This window comes from Oncorhynchus nerka, linkage group LG12 (genome assembly GCF_034236695.1).
Source record: "Oncorhynchus nerka isolate Pitt River linkage group LG12, Oner_Uvic_2.0, whole genome shotgun sequence".
In the NCBI taxonomy this organism is placed as follows: Eukaryota; Metazoa; Chordata; class Actinopteri; order Salmoniformes; family Salmonidae; genus Oncorhynchus; species Oncorhynchus nerka.
The window spans coordinates 29,996,090-30,008,083 of record NC_088407.1 but is presented as its reverse complement, the minus strand read 5'-3'; the positions used below and the strand labels follow the sequence as shown (position 1 = coordinate 30,008,083).

The following is an 11,994-nucleotide window of genomic DNA, read 5'->3' as shown; positions in this document are numbered from 1 at the left end:
TTACCTGCTTGATTGACTGTGAAAAGTACCGTGAAACTCCTCCCTTCACTCGCAGGCAGTTGGGATTGCTTCCTATGCAAACGTGTCTCAGTAGAGTACAGCACAGTACAGACGGTTGCAGTAAATACAGTGCTCCAGAGGCGGAGTTTGACCTCGCAGCTCTGAAAACATCACTAATCCAATATTTCAGGTGCGGAAGCCGACCATTGCTCAAACTGCAACAGAAACACACACGACTCTTAAAACCGGTATACTGCAAGTGAATGGGAGGGCTTGTGACAAACTGGAATTCTGATTGAAGAAAGAGTCCGTAACCGTAAAGACGATTACAGCTAAATTGTTACACGTGCTATTCTCTTAGTTATTTGGTTTAATTTATAACGCGACATCTAATAATTTTAACCACGCGCAACGACTGCTGGAATTGGGACACTAGGCTACGTCAATTTCCACTCTGGTTTCACTGAAACTCCAGCCGTTCCCAGTTAAGAACTAACACAAAATACATTTGGAAGATCCTGCCGATTTCCTACCTTGGATTTACCTACTGCTGGAGATATTGGTCATTCTTTAAAAAGGTGAGTGTTAGTGTTCTTTTGGTTTAGGTTGGGTTGTTCTTCAAACTTTTCCCTTGTCATTTTCCTGTATCAATTGTGTTTTCAAAACAACTGGGAACCCGGAAAAAACGATGTCAAATCATGACGTCAATGGTCTTGAGGTCGGATCTCCGAGTTCCTAGTTGTTTTGACTGTGGCACAACGCGCATGAGGCGGAAATGTACCTGAATTACAGGTAAACTCATCTGAAACGTATGATATCGCCGATTAACTTCCGACGTTATTCAAAACAAAAACGTCAACAATATGGATTAGTGCGGTATCAGTAGTGCTTCTATAACTGCGTGAAATAAAATCTTATTTCTATAAGAACCTATCCTAAATATTGTGAAAGTACCCGGCTTGGCAACAATATTTCATTATTGCACTTGGGACATTGTAGCAACATAACATATGAAAAAAGACTAGTCTAGCATGTCCCTTACCGGTTTACACTGACAACAATTCTGCAAAGTTTACTTAGGTTATTGAAATTGAGCCTCAAACTTAAGTCCCTCAGGCTATGCGATATTTTGTGAGCCTAGTCAATCGTGTAAAGTTTTAAAATCCGCTACAAGTAGGCCAAAATACTGTTGTAATTGAAACCAATACATCTGACAGGTTATTAAAAATAATCATGCAGATCTACACTCAAGCATTTCCATTAATTTGCACAAGTTGCATCAGACTGTCAGTTCAAGTAGGCCCGCAGTGTTTCCCAACTCCAGTCCGAGTACCCACCAACAGCACACATGTTTTGTTGTAGGCTAGATAAACTCACCTGATTCAACTGAGGGCTTGATAATTAGTTGACAAGTTGAATCAGGTGTGCTGGTGATGGGTACTCGAGGACTGGATTTGGGTTAACACTGCAAGCCTACTTGAATTGACATAGCCTGATGCAGCCTGTGCAAATGAATGGAAATGCTTGAGCGTAGATCTGCATGATTATTTTAATGCAGGATCCAGCAACATTGACTAAGTAACCTGTCAAATCCAAAAGTTTCATTTTGTTTAAACTATTGCATTTGTTGGGGGCACTCAAGGACTGGATTTGCGAAACACTGTTAGGTATCAACCATTTAGTTATAGATTTGTGCCATTATCTGATAGAGAAATGTGCTTGTAATAATCCGGAATGAATTGGAGAATTTCCTACTTCCAAACTGATTTGACTGTACTAAATTAAAGTAACTGTCCAGTGAAAATCTCACTCTTTAAAGTTCATATTATGATAACTCATACCTAAAAATGTTGTTGACTCGTCCTATACTCGTATGTGGCCAAAGCATAAATTGGAGAAAAAAACACTCATCTCAAACAGACTTTCAAAAATGGTTGCTATTTCCTCATAGAGTATGATGTCATACTCCTGAGAAGGATAAGCGGCCCAAGCAGCGGTCTACTTACATTCATATTTTTAATGACCGTTATACTCCCATACCATTCTGTAGTTGGGTAAACGCTCACACTATTCCAACCCAGAAACAACATAGGCCTTCTTAATGACCATTTTTTTGGAAGGATAACTATTTCACTCATATAATTAATGAATTATAGGTCATGTAGAAATCATACCTTTTTTTATTTGTCATGTGGACCAGCACTAGTTTCTCAACACTGCCAATAACAAAGTTGTTTTAACATGATTATAGCATGATTCACTTTTACAGAACATTCAGCAAACATCTGAGTGATAAAGCAGACAGTCAATTAGTCATTTTACCACATAGCGCTGTGCTTTTGAAATACTGTGTCTTTTGTATGACCAGTGAGTACAATTTGTACTCAACTCCCGAGTCCACAGTGAGTTTCAGTGATATGCATTGTTCTACGACACCCTCTTTCCCCCGGAAGCCTTGCTAGCAAATGAACACCTCATCCTGTCATCAAACATCAGACACCTCAAGAATATTCCCTTGATTGTGTGATTTTGGCCATTATTAGATAGCTGTCTTTTTATATTCCTCACAGGCATTAAGCTCATTCAAACCTTGAGTTGTGTGTAAGGTATTACAAACCGAATGAAAATCATCTTATCAGAAACTAATGGTTTAGAATTGAGTATATTAAATTGTACTTAATATACATTGTGGAATTGTTTGAATTATTTAGATGTGAGAAAGGGTGGTGTTCACGTTAAGAATAAACTCAATTGGAAGGTGTTACGATTAGCCTACTTATCTATCGTGGGACAAAAATAAGCCTAGAGGGTGGCAGGGTTGGATCTTCACATTTTACGATGCTCCAATTTCAGTTTAATTGATAGGAAAGATACTTTGATTCAGGACAAGGTAGCAAATGTCTTTCCATCACAATGAATATATTGGAAAGAAGACTTCATTCAGAAATGATGGATTACTCATTCTCTATTTTACATCACATATACAACACACTCCTCAAGATAACACATCAACAGTTGTATTATCCTGCTGTGACATAATTACCTGTATTGTACACCGCTAGATAATGCTGTGCTGTTTTTAGCCCACAATGCATTTTCATCTTACCAAACTTTACTGTGGGATATTTTCATTGGAACCCGTAGATTAGAAGATAATGGCATGCTGAAAAAACAGCTAATGTTTGTAGCAGCATGGCCCATGTTACATAATTCATTTCCCAGAGTTGTTTCAGAGGACTATGTCAGTTCACTCTTGTTTTCTGGTGTGATATTTATTTAGGTACTATCACTGGGATAGTCAAATCGAGTACCAATCGGACCAGAGAAAGTGCTAACTCTCAATGGAGTGCAGTTCACTAGCCATTTCCCATAGATAATCAGCGCTATTGGAGGTTTGATTGAAGGGTACCTGGCATGGATGATAACTTGTGTCCCATTTGTTGGCCTATGTCAGCAGCTGCATCATCCATTCATTAAAGCCTCACTCTGTAGGATGTAGGACCACCAACTAAAACTGAAAATCCATTCACTTTTTCACTGTAGTGCTAAAAAATGCCATTCCATGAGAGCAACATTACTTTTTAAAACATGTTTTGAAGCTATACATATTTTGCTTATAAATGACTGAAATCTTAGACTGTGGCATTAAACAAGGGCTGTGCCAGAGTGCACTTAAACCACCTGACCTCCGCATGCAGCATTTCATTTAGCTGCTGGAACAGAATAAACTCATTCATCTGTTTTAAAAAGGGAGAGAAAGTTTTTGGCCAGCGCTGTCGCGCTGACATTTATTGGCAAGTCATGGGAAGCAGTGAGACATTTAGGAAGTAGTCTGAACAGTCCAAGGGAGGATGTTATATTTCAATCAGAGCCTTAAAAAAATGCAGGGTCCGGTTTTGGGAACATGTACTTTTGTTCTCTCCCTTTTCCATTGTCACTGTGACAGAAGGGGGTCGTTCATTGAGTGACTCAGCGAGGTGTGGGTGACCTGTTCAGTTTCACAGGGTTCAAAGTGGCGACCGTGTGCTGGAATGTAGCGAGCTTTTGGCAGGAAGGCCACTCGAGAAACGTCCGCTTGCATTGTTTCCCCAGTCTCCAGTCCCCAGGGAATTTACCAATGTTTTGTATCGTTCTGTTATTTCATGATTTTCAACAGAAAATTGTTTTATTTCCCCATAGCTGAGCAAGGTTTCCTAGTAGTCAGCTTTCATTATTACATGGTCTAAAATGTTTGAGGATTTTATTTGTTTCATCCGCAACATCTAGGGATTGTGATATACAAGCGTTTTCGACTGAAACCAATGGAAACCAACATTTGTGTATGAAGCAAAATGAGGCAGATGCTGACTGAGTGTGAGGGACAATGTCAATAAATGTCGGTTTTCTCTTCACTTTCTGACCTCGCTGCTTTTTAGCACCACAGTTACGCCTGGTGGCAGCTTTAAATGAATTATTTAGTGAAGTATTGAGTTGACGTTGGAAATGGTCAGCACAGAGAAGGTCAGCTTGACTGACCGGTGTCAAGTTGCTGAGACAAGTCTCCTACTAAGTGCTTTCATGCTAAATGTAGACCTATGTCACTCCATTTGGGAATATCAATCCATTTTTCCATTGATGAAGACTACAAAACAAACCGTGATGACAATGTGGAACTGTCAGCCACACGTGGGAGAAATCTCTCCTGTCAACCTTAAAAAAAAACGACGCTATTGTCTGTAGGCTTGGGTGGCTTACCGCATACTGGGGTATATGGAGAACACCACGCAAAGATTTATTTTTCAATACCGTCGAAAATGTTTTTTTGTATTTTACTCCCTTTTTCTCCCCAATTTCAATCTTGTCTCATCGCTTCAAGTCTCCAACGGGCTCAGGAGGCAATGGTTGAGTTACGCGTCCTCCGAAACATGACCCTTCAAAACGCTCTTCTTTACACCCGTCTGCTTGATTTGGAAGCCAGCCACACCAATCAATCAATCAATCAAATTTATTTATAAAATTATTATTATTATTATTATTTTCAGCTGATGTCAAAGTGCTATACCTCAATATCTCAAGAGAGGCTTTATTACTGCCCATTTTGTGAGTTTGGTACACATCTGGTGGATGCGGAGCTGTTTATTATGCTCAATATAGGAGGGCCAAGCACAGGAAGCAGCTCTTTCAGTAGTTTAGTTGGAATAGGGTCCCGTATGCAGCTTGAAGGTTTAGAGGCCATGACTATTTTCATTAATGTGTCTAGAGATATAGTATTCAAAAACTTGTCTCCCTTGATCCTAGGTTCTGGCAGTGTTGTGCAGACTCAGGACAACTGAGCTGTGGAGGAATACGCAGATTTAAAGAGGAGTCTGTAATTTGCTTTCTAATGATCATGATCTTTTCATCAAAGAAGTTCATGAATTTATCACTGCTGAAGTGAAAGCCATCCTCTCTTGGGGAATGCTGCTTTTTAGTTAGCTTTGCCACAGTATCAAAAATAAATTTAGGATTGTTCTTATTTTCCTCAAGTTGGAAAAGTAGGATGATCGAGCAGCAGTGTGGGGTCTTCGATATGGCACGATACTGTCCTTCCAAGCTAGTCGGAAGACTTCCAGTTTTGGTGTAGCGCCATTTCCGTTCCAATTTTCTGGAAGCTTGCTTCAGGGCTCAGGAACTTTCTGTGTACCAGGGAGCTAGTTTCTTATGGCAAATGTTTTTAGGGGTGCAACTGCATCTAGGGTATTACGCAAGGTTAAATTGAGTTCCTCAGTTTGGTGGTTAACTGATTATTGTATTTTGATGTCGTTGGGTAGGTGGAGGGAGTCTGGAAGGGCATCTATGAATCATTGGGTTGTCTGAGAATTTATAGCTTGGTTGGGGTCTGAGCAGATTATTTGTTGTGTTTGCAAACTTAATAAAATGGTGGTCCGATAGTCCAGGATTATGAGGAAAAACATTAAGATCCACAACATTTACTCCACCGGACAAAACTAGGTCCAGAGTAAGACTGTGGCATTGAGTAGGTCCGGAGACATGTTGGCAAAACCCACTGAGTCGATGATGGCTCCGAAAGCCTTTTGGAGTGGGTCTGTGGACTTTTCCATGTGAATATTAAAGTCACCAAAAATTTGACTATTATCTGCCATGACTACAAGATCCGATAGGAATTCAAGGAACTCAGTGAGGAACGCTGTATGTGGCCCAGGAGGCCTGTAAACAGTAGCTATAAAAAGTGATTAGGCTGAATAGGCTGAATAGATTTCATGACTGGAAGCTCAAAAGATGTACATTTAAATTTGCTATTGTAAATGTTAGCAACACCTCCGCATTTGGGGGATGCGTGGGGGATATGGTCACTAGTGTAACCAGGTGAGGCCTCATTTAACACAGTAAATTCATCAGGCTTAAGCTATGTTTCAGTCAGGTCAATCATATCAATATTGTGATCAGTGATTAGTTAATCGACTATAACTGCCTTGGAAGTGAGGGATCTAACATTAAGTAGCCCTATTTTGTGATGGGAGATGGGAATCTCTTTCAATAATGACAGGAATGGAGGAGGTCTTTATTCCAGTGAGATTGCAATGGCGAACACCACCATGTTTAGTTTTGCCCAACCTAGATCGAGGCACATACTGTAAATGCAACATGTAAAGTGTTGGTCCTAGAGGTCGCCCGATTATGATTTTTAACGCCGATACCGATTATTGGAGGACCAAAAAAAGCCGATACCGATTAATCGGACGATTGTTATTTTTTTATTAAATTTATTTATTTGTAATAATGACAATTACAACAATACTGAATGAACACTTATTTTAACTTAATATAATACATCAATAAAAATCCATTTAGCCTCATAAATAATGAAACCTGTTCAATTTGTTTTAAATAATGCAGAAACAAAGTGTTGGAGAAGTAAAAGTGCAAAAAAAAGTGTTGTAGTTAATATAGTATTTATATGACTATTTCTCTCTATACTATTTGTATTTCAGAGCGAATGATGTTTGAAACGCTATTAGCGTGCACCCCACTAACTAGCTAGCCATTTCACATCGGTTACACCAGCCATTAGGCTGATAGGCTTGAAGTCATAAACAGCGCTGTGCTTGCGAAGAGCTGCTTGCAAAACGCACATAAAGTGCAGTTTGAATGAAAGCTTACGAGCCTGCTGTTGCCTACCACAGCACAGTCAGACTGCTCTATCAAATCAAAATCGTAGACTTAATTATAACATAACACACAGAAATACGAGCCTTTGGTCATTAATATGGTAGAATCCGGAAACTATCATTTAGAAAACAAAACGTTTATTTCAGTGAAATACGGAACTGTTCAGTATTTCATCTAACGGGTGGCATCCCTAAGTCTAAATGTTCTTGTTACAGTGCACAACCTTCAATGTTATGTCATAATTACGTAAAATTCTGGCAAATTAGTTTGCAGTAAGCCAGGCGGCCCAAACGGTTGCATATACCCTGACTCGCCGTGCAATGAACGCAAGATAAGTGACACAATTTCACCTGGTTAACATTGCCTGCTAACCTGGATTTCTTTTAGCTAAATATGCAGGATTAAAAATATATACTTCTGTGTATTGATTTTAAGAAAGGTATTGGTGTTTATGGTTAGGTACAGTCGTCCAACGATTGTGCTTTTTTTGCAAATGCGCTTTTGTTAAATCATCCCCCAGCGTTGCATCGATTATATGCAACGCAGGACACGCTAGATAAACTAGTAATATCATCAACCATGTGTAGTTATAACTAGTGATTATGATTGATTGATTGTTTTTTATAAGATAAGTTTAATGCTAGCTAGCAACTTACCTTGGCTTCTACTGCATTCGCGTATCAGGCAGTCTCCTTGTGGAGTGCAATGAAAGGCAGGTGGTTATAGCGTTGGACTAGTTAACTGTAAGGTTGTAAGATTGGATCCCCCGATCTGACAAGGTGAAAATCTGTCCTTCTGCCCCTGAACAAGGCAGTTAACCCACCGTTCCTAGGCCGTCATTTCTGGGATAAAATATCTCAGAAATTCGCACAATTTGTAAACATTAGTGAGCATTTCTCCTTTGCCAAGATATTCCATCCACCTGACAGGTGTGGCATAATATGAAGCTGATTAAACAGCATGATCATTACACAGGTACATCTTGTGCTGGGAAAAATAAAAGGCCACTCTAAAATGTGCAGTTTTGTCACAACACAATGCCACAGATGTTTCATGTTTTTAGGGAGTATTGCAATTGGCATGCTGACTGCAGGAATGTCCACCAGAGCTGTTGCCAGATAATTGAATGTCAATTTCTCTAACAAAAGCCGCCTTCAACATCTTTTTAAAGAAGTTGGCAGTATGACCAACCGGTCTCACAACCACAGACCACGTGTAACCACGCCAGCCCAGGACCTCCACATCTAGCTTCTTCACCTGCGGGATCATATGAGACCGGACAGCTGATGAAACTGAGGGTTTGCACAACCAAATAATTTCTGCACAAACTCAGAAACCATCTCCGAACCTGACTGCAGTTCAGCGTCGTAACCGACTTCAGTGGCCAATTGCTTATCTTCGATGGCCGCTGGCGAAGTGCTGGCACGCTGGAGAAGTATGCTTTTCAAGGATGAAATGTGGTTTCAACCATACCGGGTGAGCAGTTTGCTGATGTCAACATTGTGCCCCATGGTGGGATTATGGTATGGGCAGGCATAAGCTAAGGACAACCAATAAAATTACAGTATCGAATCTTAAGACCTATCGTGTCGACACCAAGGTCCCTGGCAATTCCCAGCCTTATTCCACACTGAATGTTGTCTCCTTTTGGGAGTCAGAGTCGGCGGGTTGCGGGGAGGGACATACTTCAGCCGTCACACAGGTGTGTAATGCGGCAGCTAGATGGGATGATGTATGGATCTGCATTGAGCAAAGGCACACTGCACCACTGTCCAACATCAAGCATTCAGTAGAGAAAGTAGGCCAACAAAGGTTTTCAAGTTTTGCCTTTGCGTGTCTGTAAAATGAGGTAAATGACAATACATTTTCTTCCAGCGGCCGCTTCTTTATACGGCAGTGTTTTGTTGTGATCATTCGCCTGACACATGTTAAATGACGACAGATCGACTAGTAAGTTTCAAGTTCCTCGGCATACACATCACGGCGTACACATCATGGACAAACGGAATTTGTCCACCCACACAGACAGCGTCGTGAAGAAGGCGCAGCAGCGCCTCTTCAACCTCAGGAGGCTGAAGAAATTCGGCTTGTCACCAAAAGCATTCACAAACTTCTAAGATGCACAATCGAGAGCATCCTGTCGGGCTGTATCATCGCCTGGTACGGCAACTGCTCCGCCCACAACAGTAAGGCTCTCCAGAGGGTAGTGAGGTCTGCACAAGGCATCACCGGGGGCAAACTACCTGCCCTCCAGGACACCTACACCACCCGGTGTCACATGAAGGCCATAAAGACCATCAAGGACAACAACCACCGAGCCACTGCCTGTTCACCCCGCTATCATCCAGAAGGCAAGGTCAGTACAGGTGCATCAAAGCAGGGACCGAGAGACTGAAAAACAGCTTCTGTCTCAAGGCCATCAGACTGTTAAAACAGCCACCACTAACATTGAGTGGCTGCTGCCAAAATACTGACTCAACTCCAACTCACTTTAATAATGGAAATTGATGTAAAAAATATATCACTAGCCACTTTAAACAATGCCACTTAATATAATGTTTACATACCCTACATTACTCAGAGTACAGTATATACATATACGATATCAGCTACTGCATCCTGCCATCTTTATGTAATACATGTATCACTAGCCACTTTAAACTATGCCACGTTTATGTTTACATACCTTACATTACTCATCTCATATGTATATACTGTACTCTATACCATCTACTGCATCTTGCCTATGCCGTTCTGTACCATCACTCATTCATATCTTTATGTACATATTCTTTATCCCTTTACACTTGTGTGTGTATAAGGTAGTAGTTGTGGAATTGTTAGGTTAGATTACTCGTTTGGTTATTACTGCATTGTCGGAACTAGAAGCACAAGCATTTCGCTACACTCGCATTAACATCTGCTAACCATATGTATCTGTGAAATAAAATTTGATTTAATTTATTCGAAGGTTCTTGCCATTACCATATAAAAGTTAAACTCCTCTTAATGAGGCCATCCATTACTTCTATCCCACACTGTATCCCAGGTCACGTTTTGCTGTGTTCAAGTCTAACGGACAGCCTTGTCCTGTCAAAGATGCTGATTTACAACAGACACTCTAGCTGATTACTCAAAGGTGCTAGCCTTAGCATTTTCACTATGTCAAGAAAACATGAGTTTGTGCTTGGAATTTGCAAGACACCATCTAAGCAAAGCCTCTCTCTTTACAAAGAGAGTCCCATAACTCCTTCCTGTGCTTTGGTCTATTCTCAAAATCCAGACCAGTGAAATGCCTTTGCTTGGCTACTCCTCAAAAGTGTAGTTTATCCTTACCAGATTTACAAACACACCTGGAAAGGGTGGCTTGTCATTTTTGTTTTGTTTTTCTCATTAATAATTCCATACGGTAATAAGTGTTGAGGGCATGGCCACATTTTCAGAAAGGCCTATGACTGAGATGTTGTTGAACAAAGATATGGAAAAGGAACTCAATAAATGGACATGAAAAGTGATTCATAGGCCCCTTGAAAGGCCTGCCCACTCAGGTGAATGTGCTTTTGAACTGAGATCAGGTGATGCCTATGTTTGTGATAAGTTGGTGGATTTCACTTCTGTATATTGATATACTTTCTGTTAGACACAAGGACATGGGCTTCACAAACAATCATTAACACTTGACCATAACGAGTCTCTTTTAAATTAGCTAATTTCTGTTCATCTGTGCAAGCCTGTGACTTTGCGACATGGAATTACATCCTCTAGTCTAAACCGATCAAATTTCATAATAAACACAGCTTGAGGAAATGTCACCCATGCTTCAGAACTCTAAAGGAAGGGTGTGTCTCGGGTTACGCAAGGACCCATGCCATGACATCACTCGGCTCGGTTGCAGAAGAGTGGCAAATTGGAGAGCAGGCTTTCTCCAGACAGGACAGAAAGCAGGAAGCCGAGATATTTCAACACAACTGCACTCTACTCACACTCAAATCACAGGGTATTTAAAGCACCAATATCCATTTGTCTGATTAATATAATATTTGACCTTAAAAGCACAGTGGCTATTGACATGTTCTGCGGTTTTACCTTCGCTACCTGTAACCCTGACCCTGCACAGTCACTCTGTGTTATTCCACCCTTGCATCTCTGTCCCAGTTCTCACCTAGCAGGTTAGGTTTGGAATGAAAGACCATGCCTGTCTCCCTGGTGTGATAGTATTCAGCCAATCCAGGTCACAACAATGTCTGTCACTCATGCGTTGCATTGTCATGTCCTTACTGAATGCTGTCACCTGCCCTAATCACATGTGCCATATAGTAAGCACATTGACCGTAGGTCACACAGAAATGTTAATTGGTTTCTTTTCGAAACCAGTGAGAACGTAGTGACTGTAATGACTAAGAAAATTAGATGACACTGGTAATAACGTGATGATTGTTAATGGTGATGAATCAGCAGTTAGGTTTTAGAAACCAGAGATGGCTACACGTGATAGCATTGTTTGAAGGCACCGCTGAGCACAGGGTTGTCTTCAATGTTGAACAAGGGTAGCATAGAGAGAGATCTTTGTCATTCTATAAGGTTGTTGAGACACACGTACATTGGTTCTATATTGTGCTCCAGTTGCAGTCTGTCACACCAGTGCCAATTTACCTCAGACTTTGAGATACTAGAAGATAAGAGAGGTTGGCAGATTGAGTACAGTAATGTATTATCTGTGCTGTGATAAGGTAAGCATACATTAGTCATCTTTACTGTTGTTGCTGTGGATGTACTTCTTATGGAAGGGGAGTATGTCTTATGCACTGAACTGAAACCTTAATTATTATTTTATTTTTTGTCAGA

The 11,994-nt window shown here is 40.6% G+C and overlaps 1 protein-coding gene across 1 annotated transcript in view; it reads left to right on the top strand.

The window, feature by feature from the left end:
- The first annotated feature begins 92 nt into the window (after positions 1–92).
- LOC115138080 (inactive ubiquitin carboxyl-terminal hydrolase 53-like) overlaps positions 93–11,994 on the top strand; it is a 62,431-nt gene continuing 50,529 nt past the window's right edge. Inside the window, exon 1 of the mRNA XM_029674536.2 lies at positions 93–578. The gene's annotated coding sequence lies outside the window, so the exon portion shown is untranslated. The remainder of the gene's footprint in view (positions 579–11,994) is intronic.